Source organism: Leopardus geoffroyi, chromosome A2 (genome assembly GCF_018350155.1).
Source record: "Leopardus geoffroyi isolate Oge1 chromosome A2, O.geoffroyi_Oge1_pat1.0, whole genome shotgun sequence".
Classification (NCBI taxonomy): domain Eukaryota; kingdom Metazoa; phylum Chordata; class Mammalia; order Carnivora; family Felidae; genus Leopardus; species Leopardus geoffroyi.
The window spans coordinates 125,837,725-125,859,851 of NC_059331.1; the positions used below are offsets into that span (position 1 = coordinate 125,837,725).

General features: G+C 45.1%; 1 long non-coding RNA gene across 1 annotated transcript; it reads right to left on the reverse strand.

The window, feature by feature from the left end:
- Nucleotides 1-8,217: 8,217 nt before the first annotated feature.
- Nucleotides 8,218-11,026, reverse strand: LOC123606686. The gene is made up of 3 exons (XR_006716446.1): nucleotides 10,675-11,026; nucleotides 10,031-10,199; nucleotides 8,218-8,428 (listed from the first exon to the last, which is right to left on the reverse strand). It is a non-coding gene; the product is annotated as an uncharacterized LOC123606686 (long non-coding RNA).
- Between the last annotated feature and the right edge of the window lie 11,101 nt (nucleotides 11,027-22,127).

Here is a 22,127-nt window from a genome sequence, read left to right on the forward strand (position 1 = left end):
CATAAACAGTGTAAATATAGATACATCTATACTTTGTAGTATATAATAGCGTAACTCCAATTTTGTAAATACACACACACGTCTTAGATACACAGATACTAGGTGGCAGGGTGAGAGGATCATAGGATTTTCCTTTTTATTCCTTTCTCAATTTTCTAGATTTTCTACAATAAATACGTATTTGTTTTGTAATGAATGTGTGTTTTTGTGAAGGCCGGGGAGCAGATTATGACATGTTTGATGTGGGTTTCCCAGAAACGTAACGCCTCCCAGAGAGGTGTGCTGTTCCTTCCTTTCTTCCGGAGAGAGTTCACCAATGTCTGCTTCAATGTACTTTTTTTGTTCTGACTGGTGAACTTCCTGGCTGGCTTTTGTAAAGGAACACTCATTTCACTGCGGTAAATAAATAAACTTTTTTTTTTTTGGTTTAGAATGTTTGCTTTTTTTTCTTTGTTTTGTTTATTTATTGAGGGGGATGGGGAGAGAGAGAGAGAGAGAGAGCACAAGCAGGGAGAGGAAGAGAAGGAGGGAGAGAGAGAGAAAATCCCAAGCAGGCTCCACGCTCTGAGCCCAATGTGGAGCTCAATTTCATGACCTGAGCTGAAATCAGGAGTCAGACCCTTAACTGACTGAGCCACCCAGGCACCCCTCACCTTTTCTTTTCCTTTTTTTTTTCTTTCTTTTCTCATTTTTTTGTTTGTTTGTTTGTTTATTTTTTATGTTAACAGGAGTTGAGGAGATCAGGTACCTGGGCGTATATTCAGGACAGGACTCCAGTCAGCAGGAAATGGCAGGCCTAAGCATGAAAACTGAGACTAAAATCAACATGGTAGTGAAGAGGGGTGACTGTGGCTGTGGGGAGGCTCCTAGGCTCCCCCCGACATACTGAATCCAGAGCCCAGCCATGCCAGGTCTGGGTCTGCTATTGTTCATACTGGAACAGGAAGTGGGGAGGATCTGATTTGTGTCCAGTTTCACTACTTACTGGCTGTATTTAACATTGGGTACCCCAAATAAATGTTTTTCATCTCCATTTCCTCGCCTGCAAAAGGGGAATAGCAAAACCCACCTCCAAGTCCTAGTGATAACTTAAAAGAAGTCTAGTATGGTATCTGGCACAACAGAGGGCCCTCAGGAAACACCCCTTCCCTGCCTTCAAGATGGGCTCAAGTCAGGGGTGGGCATGAAATTGCAGGTGGTGGGCACCAGGGGTTCCCTGGGAGAGCCTGGGAGCAGAAGGGCCTAACAAAGCCCAGTGGAAGGGGAGGGGTTGCCATGGTCTTGCTTCTGCACAACCATCCAGGACAGGCTCTTGCAGCACAAAGAGCTCACTGAGAGGCTTGGGCGTCCTAGAGGCCCTTCCTTCATCATGCTTCTCTGAGCCAGGGAAGTTCTGGGTTTCTTTGGGTGCCTATGATTCTGGTTTTCTATATCACTGTGAGTTCCCCCCATATGACAAAATATCAATAGCACAGAAAAGAAGGATGAACCTTTTGATTTTCATTTTCTTGAAGATACAGAGGATAATCCCATCCATACTATCACTTTCAGCATTAACCAAGATCTCGTTTTGTGGCATGCAAAACGGAGCAATCCAAGTCTATATCCTAAGTCAGAATAATCCTTCATTGACAAATATGGTGGACTACTGGCATCAATCTGCATGACAGTAATTATGGACGTGTTAATGGCATATCTACACAGAAGATGGGGATGACCTTGGGTTCCCTTGTCCCTACATGTGTGACAGCACAGTCTAGAGACAACAGGCAGGTGGGGTCAGGGAAACCATGGAGCAACACACCTGTGCTCCACTTCTGGTCTCACAAGCTGGGCAACAGTCTGTGCCTCAGTTTCCCCATTTCTACAATGAGGCTAAATAGCACCTTCTTCGAAAGGCTGCCATGTCTCTGGCACAGAGCACAATGTACTTAACAAAATCTTTTCCTGCCTGACTCCTTTACTGGAAATTCCTGCAGATTTGATTCCAGTTAAGTCTCCAGGGCACTAAATAATATCTCTCCCACTGATTTCTGAGGGGTACAGACACTCTTCACTGTATAAGCATGAAGTTCATGAACCTTTCCCTGGCCAAGCCCGAGCCTTGTGAGGGTCCTCTAGCCTGGGTTCCTAGCATCTGAGCCCACAGCTCAGGCAGCCTCTGCCACTGGGTGTCCTCTCAGAAGATGGGAAGGGGGCTCTTTAGATATCCTTTCTCTAAGTTGGGCACCCACCCCCACACAGAGCATTTGGTCCTGGGGGCTGTTTCTGTGTTAAAATATACTCAGGATTTGTTTTAATCAGGTTTGGTAAGACATGCAAACACACATATGACAATCATGAAGGAAGAAGTTTATGCTCACAGATCCCAAGAAACAGGAAACACACCATACCATGCAGGACACATGGAAACAATACTGCCAGTCAGGAGGCAAAAGAGGTGAGAAGGGAGAGCGTGGCTCAGAGCATTTATTGGGGTATTCCTGGGAAAGAAGGGGTGAGACAGGGTAGGTGCACTGAATAGCTTGGGATTTGATAGTTTGAATAATCTTGGTGGGCTCTGGGCTATAGGGGTGGTTGCTAGTTGTCCCATGAACCTGACCCTGTGGTGCTCTGGGGCAAGGGGAATTCTGGTTTGGTGTGGGAGAGGTTGATGAAAGTGATGGTTGGGGATGTGGGCTCCAGATTGGTTGGTTTGTGTATCAGAAATGCACTCTCAGGGGAGACGCTTGCTATCTGGAGGAATTTGCCAGCCCAGGGAGAGACAGTCTTTCCAGAATAAGGCCCTAAATGCCAGAGCATCAAGAACACAGAACATTTCAAAAATATAGGCAATACATAACAATTTTAAAATATAGCAAATCAATCCTCAAAGGTGCCACTCAGGTCTTCAAATGACACAGAGCAAAATCAATAGCAGCATAGGAAGTCTTGTGTATTCCAGACAATCTGGTGAGGTGGACGCTGACTTCAATGCTCTTCTACCCTCCTTTTTACATGATGATTATCATAATTTTAATTCCAACTTTTACAAAGCACCTTCTCTTATACATTTTATTTCATTTAATCTCCATAACCATTCTATGAAATAAGCTGTTGGTCCCCATTTGATTCATAAAGAAACAGTCCACAGAAGGTGTTGGGAAATGTGGAGTGAAAAATAAGGGGCAAGCTAACATGTATTAAGCTCTTCTAAAGGCAAGGTGGCATTATCCTAATTTTACAGGTGGGGGATTCAGAGGCTCAGAGAAGTTTAGCTGTCAAAGCTGGAAGCTGAAATGTCCCTCGGTTGGGCATTGAAACAACATTGGTTTAGACATCCAGATGGCCAACAGACACATGAAACGATGCTCAATGTCACTCATCATCAGGGAGATACAAATCAAAGCCACACTGAGATACCACCTCCCACTGGTCAGAGTGGCTAAAATGAACAAATCAGGAAACTATAGATGCTGGCGAGGATGTGGAGAAACGGGAACCCTCTTGCACTGTCGGTGGGAATGCAAACTGGTGCGGCCCCTCTGGAAAACAGTGTGGAGGTTCCTCAAAAAATTAAAAACAGAAATACCCTATGGCCCAGCAATGGCACTACTAGGAATTTACCCAAGGGATACAGGAGTGCTGAGGCATAGGGGCACGTGTACTCCAACGTTTATAGCAGCGCTTTCAACAATAGCCAAATTATGGAAAGAGCCTAAATGTCCATCACTGATGAGTGGATAAAGAAGATGTGGCTTATATATACAATGGAATACTACTTGAAAATGATGGGGCGCCTGGGTGGCTCAGTCGGTTAAGCGTCCGACTTCAGCTCAGGTCACGATCTCGCGGTCCGTGAGTTCGAGCCCCGCATTGGGCTCTGTGCTGACAGCTCAGAGCCTGGAGCCTGCTTCCGATTCTGTGTCTCCCTCTCTCTCTGCCCCTCCCCCGTTCATGCTCTGTCTCTCTCTGTCTCAAAAATAAGTAAATGTTAAAAAAAAAAAAAAAAAAAAGAAAGAAAGAAAATGAGAAAGAATGAAATCATGCCATTTGCAGCAACATGGATGGAACTGGAGGGTATTATACTGAGTGAAGTAAGTCAGTCAGAGAAGGGCAGATATCATATGTTTTCACTCCTATGTGGATCTTGAGAAACTTAACAGAAGACCATGGGGGAAGGGAAGGGGGGAAAATAGTTACAAACAGAGAAGGAGGGAGGTAAACCATAAGAGACTCTTAAATATAGAGAACGGAGGGTTGATGGGGAGTAGGAGAGAGGGGAAAATGGGTGATGGGCATTGAGGAGGGCGCTTGTTCAGATGAGCACTGGGTGTTGTATGTAAGCCAATTTGACAATAAATTGTATTTAAAAATTTTTTTTAATTAAAAAAATATTCCTTATATGGAAAAAGAAAAGAAACAACATTGGTTTGATCTAAAAATCCATGTCCTGGGCGCCTGGGTGGCGCAGTCGGTTAAGCGTCCGACTTCAGCCAGGTCACGATCTCGCGGTCCGTGAGTTCGAGCCCCGCGTCGGGCTCTGGGCTGATGGCTCAGAGCCTGGAGCCTGTTTCCGATTCTGTGTCTCCCTCCCTCTCTGCCCCTCCCCCGTTCATGCTCTGTCTCTCTCTGTCCCAAAAATAAATAAACGTGAAAAAAAAATAAAAAATAAATAAATAAATAAATAAAATAAAAATCCATGTCCTGGGGCACCTAGGTGGCTCAATCAGTTGAGCGTCTGACTCTTGATTTCAGCTCAGGTCTTGGTCCCAGGACTATGGGATCGAGCCCCGTGATAGGCTCTGCACTGAGCTTAGCATGGAGCTGGCTTGGGATTCTCACTCTCTCTCTCCCTCCCTCTCTGCTCCTCCCCGTCTCCTGTATGTGTGCTCTCTCTCTCTCTCTCTCTCTCTCTCTCAAAATAAATAAACATTTAAAAATAAATAAATAAAGATAAAATAAAATAAAACCCCATATTCTACCTACCACATTAATTGATTCAACTAATAAATAGGGTTTAACTCCCATATGTTCCACACACTGTTCTGGATGCTGGAGATACAAAGCTGAGGAAAACAGATATGTTCCCTACTCTTGGGCAACTTACAGAGTAAGGGGAAAGCTGTTAATCAGCCAAAGAAAATGTAAAATTAGAACGGTGCTAAATGCCTTGAGAGAACGCTTTTCTGGCACTGTGACATCTGAACCAGGAGCCTGAGGCCGGGATGCAGCCTGGGTTGGGTGCTGAAGCTATTTCCTGGCTGGTAATAATCCCCACAGGGGACCAGGGCAGTGCAGCCCTCCTTTATAAAGCCCACTGCTTGACCCTTCATTGCCCACCTTCTCATCCTGCAAGTTAGCTGTCCTATGACCACTCCAACCAGATTTCAGCAATATTGGAAGACATGGCAGAGAAGAGTCAAAAAATAAATTGTTGAAAGTCTTAAGAAAATCCCTGGGACAAGAGCCTCACCCATTCTCCTGCCTGAAGGAACTCTCCTTCCTCAGGAAGGAGTGACAGAGTTTGTTTCCCATACAAGACTCAAAGACTCTGGACTTCTCTTCTTCAAATTTTTAAAAAATATTTACTTATTTTTGAAAGGCGGGGAGGGGCAGAGTGAGGGAGACAAAGGATCCAAAGAAGGTGCAGAGCCTGACACGGGGCTTGAACTCACAAACTGCAAACCATGACCTGAGCTGAAGTCGGATGCTTAACCAACTGAAAAACCCTGGAACCCCCTCTTCTTCAATTCTGACTGAAGGGGTCTGAAGGGATGATTTTTTCGAAAGGGGGGGGGGGTTGCTGGAAAGTTCCCTTGCTCTTCAGGGGGAGCCACAGGAAGAGACTGATGTCTGGATACAACCAGTACCCAGGGGACAGAGCAGAGAGTATGACCTGGGTCCTCAGTGCCACCACTGAGCCACAAAGTCAGCTGTCCCTGAAGCTGCCTACCTCACCGCTTCCTGTGCCCTGAGATAATAAAGTTCCCATTTAAACCAGCTTGAGATAGGGCTTCTGTTTCTTAAAGATGAACATATTTTAACTGATGCATAATAATAAGCTTTATTTTTAGTATCATGAAGATTATTTGCAACCTCATGGAAGCAAAGTTATTGATGTCTTCTACCTGGATCAAAGTTATCTTTTTAAGTATTTTATTATAATTCCTCATAAATTAAAAATGTGTGCAAATCCCAGGTGTGCAGTTTTATGAATTATGATACTAGGAACACACCCGTGCAACAACCTGGGTTGGACCCTAGAAGAACAGGGAAAATTTGGAGAAACAGAAGTGAAAGGCCAGCCAGGCATGACAGGAAAAAGGAGCTATAAGAATCAAAGTCCAAAGGTAGGAGCTTCTGAGATGGACTGGAGAGGATATGAGAATACAGGCTTAACAAACTGGGTCATTAAGATAAAAAGTATCTACCTAGACCCATTCATTAGGTGAGTTCGAATAGACCTTTCCTACTTATGGGCCCAACAATCAGGGGTGCTAGATACCTATTAGGCATATAATGAGGAGGAATCCAAGAAGTACCAAACGTAAAGTGAGGGGCAACTTAGAAAAACACAGTTAGTATGACCATATATACTTCCTCACTCTGTCAGCTGAGGGGGACTAGAAGAAATGACACCCTAGTGGCAATGAGCACATAGTGATTTATAATACCATCTTCTAATAAGAAAGAAAGAAAGAAAGAAAGAAAGAAAGAAAGAAAGAAAGAAAGAAAGAAAGAAAAAGAAAGAAAAAGAAAAGCCAAGTCTCCCTAGAGAAATGGCTGATTCCAGAACCAGGACAGGAAATATACAAGACGAACCTGGAGCATCCCATAGTGCCAGAAATAAGGAAGTCCTTGGGCAGGAAAAAAATCCCAGTGATGGGGCGTTCAAAATGGGAGCCAAATGAAAGAGCCACCCTATGGCCAAGCTGGAGTAATTCAAGCAACAAAAATAAAGAAAGTAGTGTTGAATCATAATCTACAGTATAAAATAAATATCAATGAGTCCATACTCAAAGAAAAATGATTGAATAATAAATAGGAAAGAAGAGATAAATCTCCCATGCAGAAGAATTCTAAATAATGTCTGTAGATATTTCACTCTCAAGGGTGTGCAGTAGAACGCCCATCTCTTAAGTGTGGGCTGCAGATGGTGACTTCCTTCCAAAGAGCACAGTAGGAAAACGGGAATGGATGAGTAGAGGAATCTGACAAACTACCTCAGCCAAGTGGTCAAGGTCAGCATCAACAGTCATAAATCATATCGATAGCATTCACCCTTGGTATGATGAAATGAGACTCCACTTTACCTCTGTGTCTTCGTCCCAAAATTACAAAACCCCAGTGTAATCATGAGAAAACCATCAGACAAATCTTAATAGAAAGGTATCCTGCAAAATATCTCACCAACACTCCTCAAAACTGTCAAGGTCATTGAAAAAAAGGAAAGCCTGAGAAACTATTACAGCCAAGAGGAGCCTAAGCAGACATGACTACTTAGTTTCCTAGGGATGCTGGAACATCCCCAAAATGGGTGGCTTAAAACAACAAAAGTTTATTTTCTCACAGTTCTGGAGGCTGGAGGTCTGAAATCAAGCTTGGCAAAGCTGTGCTCACTCTGAAGCCTCCAGGAAAGAATCCTTCCTTACTTCTTCCAGCTTCTGGTAGCCCCAGGCATTCCTTGCCTTGGGGACACATCACTCCAATGTCTGCCTCCACTGTCACATGACCATCTTCTCCCCATGTGTCTTCTCCCCTTGTTATAAGGACACCAGTCATATTGGATTAGAGACTACCCTACTCCAGTGTGACCTCTTCTTAATTACATCTGCACCAACCCCATTCCCAAATAAGGTCACATTCACAGGTACTAGGGATCAAGATTTCAATGTATCTTTTTGAGGAATGTAATTCAACCCATAACAATCCCCACACCAATTGTTATCTCCATTTTACCAATGAGAAGCCCGGACTTGGTAGAGGAAAAGCAACTTTCTCAAGAGCACATGACTAACAGAGTGTGAGAGTCAGGTTTCTAACTTAAGTCTGCTGGTTCTCAAGCACGGGTTTCTCCACTACATCATATAGTCTTTTTCACCCGAGACATCCCTTCCTTCCTCTGCCCTCATGGTTCATCCTCTTTTAAGTTACAGATGAGCAAACTGAGGTCTAGAAAGAGGTAGGCATTTGCCCGGTGTCGTACAGGGAAACAAAACAGGCAATAAATTTTGAGGTTGAGACTTTTAATTAATATATTTCAATTCAAAAATGCCTAGTAAAAATCTGGCCAGTCAGAGAGACAGAGAGAGAGAGGAGCTCTGGAAGTTGATAGGCTCTGGATCAGAAGGTGCCATGTTCACAATAAAAGAGTTGTCCATGGCACTGAGTTTTCAGTTCCTTCTGCAGTTTTCCCTCCCATGCCACTCTTTCTCTAAATAGTGACCTAGAAGAGAAGAGGACAAAGCAAAGAAATTCTTAGAACAGGTCATCTGTCTCCTATAATCTGTCAGAAGTTGGGGCGTTGTGGGTCTCATGGTGCCCCCAACAAGAAGCCCAGACTGCAGATGCATAGACACATGCTCTGTCTTCTTTGCCTGTAAAAGTTCTGTGCCTTTTTCTCCAAGAATGTCAGGGCCATCGTTATTGGCACCCACCTCTGTGATTGATTTTACAAAGGCTGAAGCTATGATGAGAGGCTGGAAATTCCACCACAGTCACTTATCTCCCTTCCTTGCCGATGGCCAATAACTGGGCTGGTGTAAGGTGGTGTCATGGGTTGAAAAACGGTCCTACAGATATATCAGATTCTAACCTTTGCAACTTGTGAATATTATAAGGATAAAGGGTCCTTATAGATGTGATTAAGTTAAGGATCTTGGCAGGGGAGGATTATCATGGATTATCAGGGTGTGGGATCCAAATGCAATCACAAATGCCCTGAGAAGAGAGCACGGCGTGAGGTCACAGAGAAGGGGAGAAGACAATGTGACCACGGAGGCAAAGACTGAAGTAGCACAAGTCAGGGAATGCCAGCTGCCACCAGAAGCTGGAAGAGGCGAGGAACAGATTCTCCCCAAATCCTCCAGAGCACAGATAATCCTACTGACACCTTGATGTTCACCTACTGATACTGACTTCAGACTTCTGGTCTCCAGGATGATGACAGAATAAATGTCTGATGTTTTAAGCTACTAAGCTTTGGGGAATTTGTTATAGCAGCCTCAAGAAAATAATACAGTTGATAGATTTATTCCATTACCAAGTGGGAAGAACTCTTTAAAGCCAATGTAAGTTTCCTGATTTATACTGATCATTGCAGGAGTGAGATGCTGTCCCGTGATGCCCATGTGCACACCTCTGCAGAAATGAAGTCCACCCAAGCCCTGGGTTTCCATCTGATTAAGGAAGAAGTTAGAGCTAAAAGAAGCCAATATGCAGTGTAATTATCTCATTTCTCAGATGAGGAAAAGAAGATCCAAGGATGTTATTTAGCTTGTCCAAGATCAGTTAACCAGTTCCTAATGAGTAAAGCTACTTGAGGTCTCTAGACCTAGTGCATAGCACTGTGCTACACACACACACACACACACACACACACACACACAATTGGGTCACAATGACAAAAACACATTCAATGAAGTAATGACAAAAATAGGAATAAAAGAATCAGGATCTAGGGAAAATATGATTAAAAGATTAAGATCAAAGCAAAAAAATTAACAAAATACACAGACTCTTCAGAGCCAACACCCTATCTATAGTTAAGCTTCAAAATAGATGAAAGGAAGGAAGGAAGGAAGGAAGGAAGGAAGGAAGGAAGGAAGCAGGGAGGGAGAAAGATAGAGGGAGAGGGAGGGAGAGAGGGGGAGGGGGGAGAGAGAGAGAGAAAGAGAGAGAGAGAGAGAGAAATTTGCACAGGAAGCTGAGGCGGATCTTTCCTCAAGGGATTTTTTTTAAGGGGGAGGGAGGGTTGTGTTGAAAAAGGATAGAGGAGCAAATGAGGAATTGCCAAGGGACACTGCAGCCCACTGAGGTGGGTGCTTACAGTGTCTGCTTGCTGGGTGGCCAGGGCCTTCCTCCTGCCCTAGTGAGAGGAACAGGTGCGGGCTGCGACATCACTTGAGAGAGGAACCTGGAGAGGTTTGAGAACTCAGATGGCCCCTGGCTATTCTCTGCCCGGTTTCCTGAGGCCACTGCCACTTCCCTGCAGGAAACTAAGAAAAGGATAGGGACAGTGACTGGACCAGGAGGGAACCCCGACAGGGCACCTCGGAATTTAAGTGGGAGATCCCCTCCCAAAGGACAGATGAGCTACCTAAAGGTTAGTTCCAGGCTGACTCCTTTCCCCACCTTCTTTGCTGGATCACTCCCAGCAGTCTTCCAGCATCTTCCAAAGCAAACGCATCCCATACTGGCCATCCATGCTCCTCCAGCCTTGGCCTCACTGGTCTCTTTTCCCAAACCACCTTAGAGACACCCCGTGTTCACTGCACATGCACATCAAGCCACTGAAACTGTCCTTTCTCCCACAGGATAAACACTTGTCCCTCCAGCTCTAGGGAGGGCTAAAGTCCTTTCGTTGTCATATGAGACAGGGACCCTCTGCAGAAGGAGGCAATTTCTAGACACCCGGACTGCTCACTCATCCAGCCTGTGTCTAATGAAGCCGGTTGGCTGTTTGTGTATCACCTTTTCTGTGGTCTGTCCTGGCTACCACCACCTTCAGCTCCAACCTGAGCTCGGGCTCCCAGGATCCTGACCTTTCTCCTCTGGTCAGTTCAGCTGTTGTCTCAGGTGCACAGCCTGCCCTTCTGGAATGGTCTCCTGGTGCCCTAAGCAGTGACTGCCTCCACTGTCCCAGAGACAGCACTTCCTAAGTGGAAGCATTGTCAGCACCCCCCAGGGTTCCTCATTCACTTTCAAATCCTTCCGGGTAGGTCTCTCCTTGAGGCATCCCCACTTCTGTGGGACAAATCTCTCTGGTTCCCCAGGTTGTCCCAATGTGAGGAACATTGAACTTCCTTTCTGCACCTGCTCATTGTGTCCAATGCTCTGCCCACAGGACAGAAGGAAGCATTGTGACCTCATTCCTGTTCACACCTGCTGCCCTGAAATTCTACCTTCGATTGAGAACAAACTGAGGGTTGATGGGGGGTGGGAGGGAGGGGAGGGTGGGTGATGGGTTATGAGGAGGGCACCTTTTGGGATGAGCACTGGGTGTTGTATGGAAACCAATTTGACAATAAATTTCATATATTGAAAAAAAAAAAGAAATTCTACCTTCAGCTTCAAGATATGGTCTACTTCTGCCCTTCTGTTATAACACTAATGTGTTCAACTTCCTAAAACCTGTAGAGCCATGATGGGAATTCTGGAGGAAATGTTCCACTGAGGAGAGCCACAAGGAGGAGAAGCAGAACACAGATAAGAGAACCCAAGTTAGAACCAGGGAACTGGCACAGCCCAACGTTCCAGTGTTTAAGCAAAAGAAGGGAGAGAAGGGGCTACAAAGTCACTTGGCAGCCGGGGAAGATGAGCACCCTCGGGTGCAGGAGAGAGAATATGGGGAGTGGTTAGTAAAGACCTAAATACACAAGCAGAGCCAGAGTTGCCCTCCAACACGGTACTGGAGCCATCACGCTGATGGAGGCATTGCTGGGCCGGATGGGGCAGGGTTTGCTTGTGGTCTCCTCATCTTACCCCACCCGCAGCAGTCCTCCTGTGCTATCCTGGTCCTGGAATCCTGCACCTTACATGGTGAAAGAGAGTCTGCCGACATGATTAAGTGAAGGGTCTTGGGATGGAGAGATTATGCTAAAATATGCAGGGGGCTGAGTGCAATCACGGGGGCCTTGTAAGAGGGAGGCAGGTGGCTCAGAATCAGGAGGAGGAGGTGCGAATAGAGCAAGAAGTTAGAGAGGAGAATACAGCCCACTCCTAGACTCTGAAAAGACAGGAAATAAATTCACCCCTAAAGCCTCTAGAATGAACACAGCCCTGCAGACACCTTGCTTTTAGACTTCTGACTTCCAGAACTGTAGAAGAATAGATGTGTGTTGTTTTAAGCTACTGAGTTTATGGTAATTTGTTACAGAGATAATAGGAAAGGAATACACTTTTGTGTAGTGCAGGGAGGGTTGACAGGTGTGCATGGGGAGCTCAGAACTTTTGCCAAAACTTCAGGGGCCAAGATATGCTGCAAATGGCAACATCAGCACCTCCTAAGGTTCCTCTTTCCACCCCTGGGTCATTCACCCACTTAGAAGAATGCTCTATATGTTGCCAACAAGGTTATCTGTAAAGGTGGCAAGGTCAGGTCCACCCAGAGCCCTATGAAACCCTCTTCCCAGTTGACAGCAATGCATTTGTTAGGGCCAGTGAAGCTCAGCTATTCTGCCAGCCGCCAAGCTTATTAACTGAAGCTGTCTTACCCTGTCACTGTGGGGACACTAGGGACCAGCTCTTATTTCCTGACTCACACCCAGACAGAGTAAAGGGACCAGGGAGAGCAAGTTCAGTTAGACCACAAGGGTGCAAAGAAAGCACTTCTCCAGCCCAGACAGCCCACGGGGCCAGCACCAGCAACACCAACATTGTGCCAAGGCCCCTGCCAACTGCGGATGGCATCCCAGATGCTTGCAAATTGAAGGCGAAGAGATGGGAGGCCTCTGGCTGCCCGTAGGCTCCATTTCCCCACTCTGTGTGTCCTATTCCCTTAATAAAAGCAATTTCCAAGCTACTTCCCTGCAGAGCATTAGCATAAACGAGCTCAGGCAGTACCATCCTGATTCTTTCATTTGAAGCACATGCTCATTATAGACTTTCTTTCAAATAAATCATATTGCTGGCTGCAAAGGAGAATATTTCTCTGGGCCCACATGACAAGCCAGCAAGAGACAACAGCACTGTGGTCTCTGTGACATGCCAGGTACTAGGGCCTTACTCTCAAAAGCTGGAAAGGGCCTGGATTACAGCTACATTCCTACTGTGTTCCTAAACTAATACCACTGATCCACAGGTGCATCTTCTACAGGGAACATTATATTGCATGCACCTGCCCTACCTGAAGAGGGCTGGAATGTGAGGCTGTGGGACAGCAGGGGCAGGACAGCCACTGGGCCCTGCAAGGCTGTATAACGCAGTCGTCCCAGGCAGAGGTGAGCCAGCACCAGAGCACAGAGCCTTCTGATTCCAAAGCCAGTACCTTCTCCACCAGCCATTCTGTACCATTACTGGTAACCCCAGTCCTTGTGCTGGAGGCCCCCAAATTCCAACATGCCTCCTACAAGTAAGTATAAGTCTCCAATAGGCTACGTAAACTCATGTTAACCATTGTCCTACCTAGTTTTCCAACTTGGTACAAAAGAGCAGAAAATGGTCATTGATTGGTCACAGCCCAGGGCACTCAGGCATGCGTGCCTACCCTGCCCCTTGTGGCAGGCACTCCTGGGTAGAGCCTCCAGCTCTGTGTGAGCCCAGCCTGGGATCCTTCTCTTCCACCTTCATTCTGACTATAACTGGGCAAGAAATTTAGGCTGCTGTCTTGAATTTTCTGGGAAGAAACTTCAGTTAGACTGGGAAGTCTAACTCTTAGACTCCTATATCTGTACTGGGAGTTGTTGCATCTGGCACTTAATGAAGGGGCATACGGATTTCCATTTAGCTATTAATCCTTGTGTGCAAGCCCCTCACCTGATAGCTACACAGGGAGGCAGGTGTGATTGAGCCCAGACTTCCACAGCTCAGGAAATAATGTCATTGGAGGTCCTATGGCAGGCCCTGGTGAAGGAGTAACTGTAACTGAGGGCATCTGGGGTGGCTCAGTCAGTTAAGCATCCAACTTCGGCTCAAGTCATCTTACAGTTCGTGGGTTCAAGAGCCGAGTCAGGCTCTGTTTGACAGCTCAGAGCCTGGAGGCTGCTTCAGATTCTGTGTCTCCCTCTCTCTCTCTTTCTCTCTCTCTCTCTCTCTCTCTCTGCCCCTCCCCTGCTTGCACTCTATTTCTCAAAAATAAATAAAAAATTAAAAAAATTAAAAAAATTTTTTTAAAAGAAGTAACTGTAACTGGAAGAGAATTACAGGTCTTGAGCAGTCCACTTTTAATTCTCTTCAAATCATATTATGGTATTTGGGAATTATCTAAATGACTTGCAACTTGGCCTTAGTAAGGCCAGTAAATGCATTTGATTTAGGGTTGGGTTGTAGGACAAGGGTCCTCTGTGGTAGGCAGAACAATGGCCCCCAAGGATGTCCACATCTCACTCCCCAAACCTACAAATATGTTAGGTTACATGGTGACAGGGAATTAAAATTGCAGATGGAGCTAAGGCTGATAATTAGATGACCTGAGATTATCCTAGTTTCTCCAGATAGATCCAACATAATCACAGGGTCCTTAAGTGAAAGAGGGAGGCAGAGGAGGGAGAACCAGACCCCTGGCACCTGAGAACCTAGCCTGCCATTGCTGGCTTTGAAGATGAAGGACGGGAGCAACAAGTCAAGAAATGCGAGTGGTTTCTAGAAGCTGGAAAAGGCAAGGAGGTGGATCCTCCCTTAAAATCTCCATAAGGAACTCTGCCCTGCTGACACCTTGATTTTAGCCCAGTGACACCCATTTTGGACTTCGGGCCTCCAGAACTGGGAGACAAAAATTGTGTGTTGGTTGAAGCCATTGTGTTTGTGGATACGTAGAAAACCCTGTCAGAGGGGCGCCTGGGTGGCGCAGTCGGTTGAGCGTCCGACTTCAGCCAGGTCACGATCTCGCGGTCCGTGAGTTCGAGCCCCGCGTCAGGCTCTGGGCTGATGGCTCAGAGCCTGGAGCCTGTTTCCGATTCTGTGTCTCCCTCTCTCTCTGCCCCTCCCCCGTTCATGCTCTGTCTCTCTCTGTCCCAAAAATAAATAAACGTTGAAAAAAAAAATTTAATAAAAAAAAAAAAAGAAAACCCTGTCAGAAACTTTGTTTCTCAACCTCAGTACTATTGACACTTGGGACTGGAAAATTCTGTTGTGGGAGCAGTCCTGTGAACTGTAGGATATTTAGTAGGATTCCTGGCCTCTACCCACAAGATGCTAATAAAGACCCTTGCCAAAGTTGTAACAGCCAAGAATGTCTCCAGACATTGCCCTGAGTGGGACAGAAGGGGGAAAATCACCCCTGGCCCAGAACAGCTGTTCTGAATCCTCCATGGTTATTCATTCTAATACACACTTTGTCCTCAGACACATTGGATTCTGTTCTCTGACCTTTTCTATATGGATGCTTCTGGATGAGGCCTTTGATGCCAGCTGAAAAGTAAGTGCCTAGGGAGATTCCACACAAAGCCGTCATCAGTCTCTGACACCTCAGAATGAGTTTCCATTATTTCAAGCAAGCTGAATTGATGGGGAGAGAAAAGGGGATCTGAATGTGCTATTAAGTAAAGAGGACATAGAACTAACATCCAGATGGATAAAAGACAGACTGCCCACCCCATGCAATACTCTTTATCATTCGAGCTGGACCAGAACATGCACTTGAGTAAGACGTAATTTCTGCTCTTAGGACCTCACTGTCTCATAAGGGAAACTTATGTGCAATTTTTTTAAAAACCCTCAATAGAAACCAAAAGGACTACAAACACACTATGGTCACGTATTCTGAATCAGGTATCCATGCCCTGGGCACAAGCTTCAAGAACGCATAACAGTAGGACCAAATATTTTAAATCAACACTACCTCAGAATATGGGGCCATGCCACCTGTAAAAGGCATATGCAAATTGCCACCAGAAGTTTCCAGGGCAGAGACCTAGGTATGGGCAAGAGGAGGAGGGAACCACAACCCATGTAAGAGAAACGTGTGCACAAAGGTGAAGGATAGGAAAGCATATGGCACACTATTTGGAATTAACCAGCAATTCCAGATAGATGTAGCTGTTTGAAGATAATTCCAAATATACATTATTAAACTTCAAAGAATAGATAAAACAGAAATGATTTTTATCATTTCTGGGTTAGGCGTCTGGCTCTTGAGTTCAGCTCAGGTCATGATCTCACAGTTCATGGGATTGAGCCCCGCATAAGGCTCAGCGCTGACAGTGTGGAGCCTCCTTGGGATTCTCTCTCACTCTCTCTCTGCCCCTCCCCTGCTCATGCTCGCTCTCTCTCAAAATAAATAAATAAACATTAAAATTCTTCAAGGGTAGGCACCAAGGATTTAACCTGGATTCTTCTCTCTCCTAATCACCTATGGTGTAACTTTGAGCAAGGCACTTCTCTGTGCCTCTGTTTCCACATCTATAAAATGGGAATAGTAATGTCTGCCCTCAGGTTCATTGAAGGAGTCGTGTATCTGTGTGATGCTCTTGACAAAGTGCCTGGACCATGCTAAGTGCTCTACAATTGTTCCTATTAATATTATTGGAAGTATTATTGTTAGTGCTCAAATAATGTCACCAAGGCACAGGCACATACTGCCTGGGGCAGACTTGGGGAAGGGGCACAGCCATGGCCTGGGACACCCCAGGGGCAGGCACCTGGTGGGGCACGGAGGAGAGCCAATCCTCCCTGGCAATCAGCGAAGGGTGACTGTGTTTACAACCTCACCTGTGTGCTCTGGGGCTCAGACTGGAAGGCACCACATGTATGACACAGGGCCCATCTGCAGAGCTGGGGCCTTCTCCACCTGCAGCCCCAACGGCTGTTAGGGACTGGTGGGGCCTGTCATGAGCCTAGGGTGTAAATGCCTTTGAAAAAAGGGTCTCCCCTCAGCTCCAGCCAGTTGTCACATGAGAATGTTAGCAGATCTTATTTTTATTTATTTTTATTTATTTGTTTTGAGAGAGACAGAGATGGGAGTGAACAGCGGAGGGACAGAGAGAGGGAGAGAATCCCAAGCAGGCTCCGCACTGCCAATGCAGAGCCCAAGGCGGGGCTCTGAACTCACTAAACCCTGAGATGGTGACCTGAGCAGAAACCAAGAGTCAGGCGCTTAGCCAACTGAGCCACCCGGGCACACCCAGCCGATCTTATTTTTAAGGAAAAGGTGGAAATCAGAAATTCTGTGGGGGAGATTCCCAGTTTTAAAACACAGTGCCAGATAAATCAGCTCATTGGTCTGTGAGCCAGATTCAGCCTGTGGGCCACCCTTGTGAGACCCCAGGTTAAAGGCTTACGAAATCATCTTTCTTGACATACCCTGTGATATGAGAGCACCACCAGCAAGGAGTCTGGCTAGTTCTCTAGTTAAAGACTGACGAATCCTGGAGGAAGAAATTATTTCTGACTTTCCTCTGGAAGAATCTATATATTGATTTAAGTAGCACTACTACCTTAATACCACTTTACCGCCACTTTACTGCTGCAGCTGGCAGCTCGCCAACTTCTTCGAGGCCAGGAGGATGGGAGTCACTCGTTATGTCCTCACCCTCACAGCCGATCCACGACCACATCCAAGAGAAGGGCTCGGGTCCATGTCTAGTAGGTCTGCCACTCCCACTGACATTTAGGCAATGCCATCCTCTTGGTTAAGCCCTGTTGATGCTTCCTCACAGATCCTCACGCCCCCACCTCACCAGGTCATCCTGCACACTGCGCTCTGTCCCATTCAAAGGACGCATTGTGTGTGCTTGTTTGACTGCCTTGCTTGGAACCACCCAAAGACTTTCTACCACTTGCAAGTAAAACATCTGAGCCCTTGGCATTATATACACATCCAGGCAGTGGCGAATATTTATGTGTGCTTGAGTACAGGGGGCGATGGGAGTGGTAACATGAGGCAGGATCCATATTCTGAAGAGCCTTGAACGCCGTGCTGAGTTGCTGGCGGCCTTGTGTAGGTAGGCAGTGGGGAGCTACGGAAGGTTGGAAGCAGAGAAGAACTCTTGTGTGGTCAGCATTTTGTAAACCTCAACACTCTGTTTGCTTCTTTCACGGCACTCATCACAGTTTGTATTTTCCTGACATTTATTTTTTTCCAAGTCTCCCATTAAACTTCAAACTATGAGAGGGGAAAAACCCCATGTGTGCTGTTCACATTTATTTCTCTACTACCCTGTAAGTACCTGGAGCATAGTAGAAATTCAATAAAAGGTTGTTGAATAAATGGGTAAACAAATGATGAATGCAGGAATGAATGAGTAGAATTAGCACAAAATTAGCTATAGGTCCCATTCAACCCATACCCCACCATTCCTGTTTGTATGTAAGATCCTTCAGAAATATGTCAAGATAAAATGTGTATTGTGGTGAAGCTTTGCAATGCAGGATGAAGCAGCAGTGACTAGATATTAATGATGTGCATTTTTATTCAATAAGGCAAAATGCAGAACAGCCACCAGTAGGTAATTAGAGGAATTAGACCTTCAAGAGTGCTCATATGCCATAATTAATTGAAAAATCTGCTTACTGTTACCGGGAGCATAAATGCCAAGATTTGGTATTCAACTTGGTCTATATGCATGAAAGATCAAGAGAATTAGCAGCAGTGTTTGTTCAGGTATGCCTTCTTTTAATTCATATCAATCAAGTTCTAGAACAATTTGGATATACGCTGAAATGTTATCAAGGACCTTCTTTGGGTAGTGACATTTCCTTGATTCTCCAAATTTTCAGTAATAAGCCTGCATTATTTTAAAAATCAGAAAAACAACAAAACCTTAAGAAAGTATTCCTAGGAAGGAAATCAATTTATTGTGTGTATCAGCTGAGGCCCTATAATTTTTCAAACATTTTGGTCCTTAGACTCATAAATTGTTAGAGTAGGTAGAAATCTTGCAATATCATCTCATAAAGCTCCCTCATGTTTCACGGGTACATTTTTGACTACACGGTGTCCCTCCCCCTCTAGTGTGATTCTAACAAAACTGTCAATCATGGGGATGGGGGATGGAGGGGAGTGTGGAGAGACTGAAAAACAAGATCCATGCTAAATAATCAGAGTAATTTAGATCATTTCCCTGGAAGCAGTAATTAATCTGGCAGTGTTCACATGACTCAAGAGCCCATTTAAATTACTTATGCTTGGGAGAGGATCATTCTCTTTGTCTTAGCCCTCATGTCAAGGAAAGACCTGGGTTTGGAATGATTATTCAAACCTTGCATAACAGATGTGCCTGGCCCAACTCCTTGGGCTTTTCAGAAAAAGTGTTAAACTAATTAATAACCCTTTTGGCTGAAGGTTTGAATTTACTTTCTGTCACACACATCAGAAAGAATTCTTAATAAATAGCCACCCATGACAAACACTATTTGTTTATTTTATTTTAATTTAATTTAATTTTTTTATTTTATTTCATTTTATTTTATTTAAGAAAGGTAGACTGCCATATTCAGTGCCTCATTTGGATGTTTCTGGAGTTTTGAAAGCTTGCCTATATTATGTTCTTCTGCAAATGGACATTAAGGGCTTGATTAGAGGTTCTAACAGGGGAGCCTGGCTACTCATATATCCTTGACTGAAGAATGATTTTCCCCTATGGGTGTGGTCGTTCTCTTTGATCAAGCACACAGCTTTGGGAGGTATGCACATGCAGCAGTTAGGAAAGAAGGGGACACCTGTCTAGACAGCCAGAGCAGCCAAGTCAATCCTCTCATGAATGGGGCAATGGATGTCCCAGCCAGATCATACTCTCAACCTGTCCCCTTTATTAAGTCTCCAAGCAAGATGACTCCAACACATTCCTGGGTCTCCTATTTCAATGATTTTTTTGTTTTTCTAATAGTGAGAGTAAAAAAAAAAATCATTCCTTATGTTCAAATTAAACTTTCTGCTATAATTTTAAGTTAAAGACTTCTGCCTCCACCTGAGATAGAGTAACAAGAGTTAGATTTATCTCCCTACTGAAATGACAACAACAACAACAACAAACAGACCAAATATATGAAACAGATTAGTCACTGGATGTTAGGCAGTGAAGGACAGTGATTGCTGAGATGGCTAACTAATAAGGTGAGCCCTATAACTGCCACAGATGAACTTGAAAGAATTTACAGTCTGCAGCCTAAGAAGGGGGAAGCCAGATAGAGCCTGATGGATTCTGTGAATTGAGGGTCTGGAGAAAAGAAGGTTGCTGGAGCTGGCAAGACAGGGCACCAAAAAAGGAGAAAACTGCACAGTGAGTGGTCTGTAGAAGGTCCTTCTGGGCATCCAGCACAGTATTGAGCAGCAAATACATTTAAGGAAACTACACGCTGCTGGGGAAAAACCATCTGGAAGGATTGAAGAACAGTGCCCAGTGCTCACACAAGACTGTGAATAGTTCCTATTCCTACCAGGCAAAGGGGAAAACACATAACTCATGGCACACTGGGGAAAGTTCCCAGGGAAGCCATGCTTCGGTAGTAGGGAATAAATAGTCCTAGACTGAGCACAACTCTGAGCCGACCAAAAAACATCACAAAACAAGAGCCAAAAAGATCTATTTCAAAGTAACTTAATTGCATCCCAGAACAAAGTTGAAGGATATTTATAGGGATATAAAAAATAATCAGCACTAAACAGGATAAAATTCACAATGTTTGGAACCTAATCCAAGATCATCAGATACGTAAAGAAGAAAATATGACCCACAATGAGAAGATTAATCAATCAACAGAAACTGACCCAGAGCTAACACAGATAGTAGAACAAGCAGAGAAGGACATTAATAATTCTTCAATAAGCATTTATTATAACTATTCCAATATGTTCAAAAGTTATGTAGGGACATGGAGAATATTTTAAAAAGACCCAAATGGAACTTCAGGGGATGAAAACTATAAGGTCTAAGAGGTGAAATACACTCCATGGCACCCAGAGTAGATTAGACATTTCAGAGGGAAAGATTAGTGAACTTCAAGACATAGCAATAGAAATTATCCAAAATGACACACAGGATGTAAAAAGAATCCCTCCTCCCTTCTGTGCCCCCAAATGAAAAAAGAATCAGTGAGCTGCAGGATAATTACAGGCAGCCTAAAGTGTAGGTAGTTGGAGTCTCCAGAAGAAACATTAGAGAGAGGGGTGTGGACAGAAAATATATTCTTTTAAATGAATAAATAATGGCTTAAAATTTTCCAACTTCAGTAAAAATTATAAACCCATGGATGAAAAGAGCTCAATGAAACCCAAGCACAACAAAAACAAAACAAAACCCATGAAGAAAATGACACCAAGACATATCACAATGAAATTGCTTAAAAACAACGATAAAGGGTAGAGCTTTAAAATATCCAGAGAATGACAGGTTACATACAGAGGAACAAAAATAAGAATTAGAGCAGGATTTGGTGGGAGGAGCCAAGATGGAGGAACACCATGGAAGTTTTTTGTGTGTCTCGTGCCCATGAAATACAGCCGGACCAACACTAAACCATCCTGCACACCTAGAAAAATGATCTGAGGATTCACACAATAATCTGCACAACCTGAACCACAGAACTCAGTGGGTATGCGGCGCAGAGAGGTAAACTGAGGGAGAGAGAAGCCGCGGAGGGCAGGGAGCCAATTTTGTGTGCGGAGAGAGGACGGAGACGGGGGTGGGGGGGATACAGGAAAAGCACGCCCCCAAAAAGCAGCTGGAGAGAAAGTGGAAAAGTGTAAACAGCCGCAGGACCAAACTAAAAAGGGAGAAAGGAGAAAGGAGAGGGTTTAACTTCCATTAAGACTGTAAACAGGGGAGGGCAGAGTCTGAAACGCCGCAGCTCCATACCTGGCGGTGCTCTGGTGGGAAGGGCGAATCCCCAGGAGCAGAGTGGGGTCCAGGCAGTCCTCGGGCCACACGGGACAGGCGGTTCCCTTGCTGGGAGGACATCTGGTGGAGACTGTGGCTGCCCACAGTCACAGAGACCCCAGCAGACCCCAGAGAACAACCACATTCGCGGGTGCTGGAACAGGGTTGTTGTGGGTGAAGCCTGATGCCAGATGTGCGTTGTGATTTTCCATAATCCCTGAAACGCTGCTGCTACACTATCTCGTGAACTTTTTCTGGGGCGGGCTGGCACCCGGCCGCAGTCTCGGGACATCGGCAGCAGCACGGACCGCAAACGTTCCTGGGTGCAGCCGGCACACGGCCATTGCTCGGTGAGACCCTCCACAGAGGGGCAGAATGGGTCAAAGCCGCAGTCCCTCAAAGTTAGGGGTGGGGAAAAAAAAGCCGCGCCGGAAACAAAACTCAGGAGGGAGG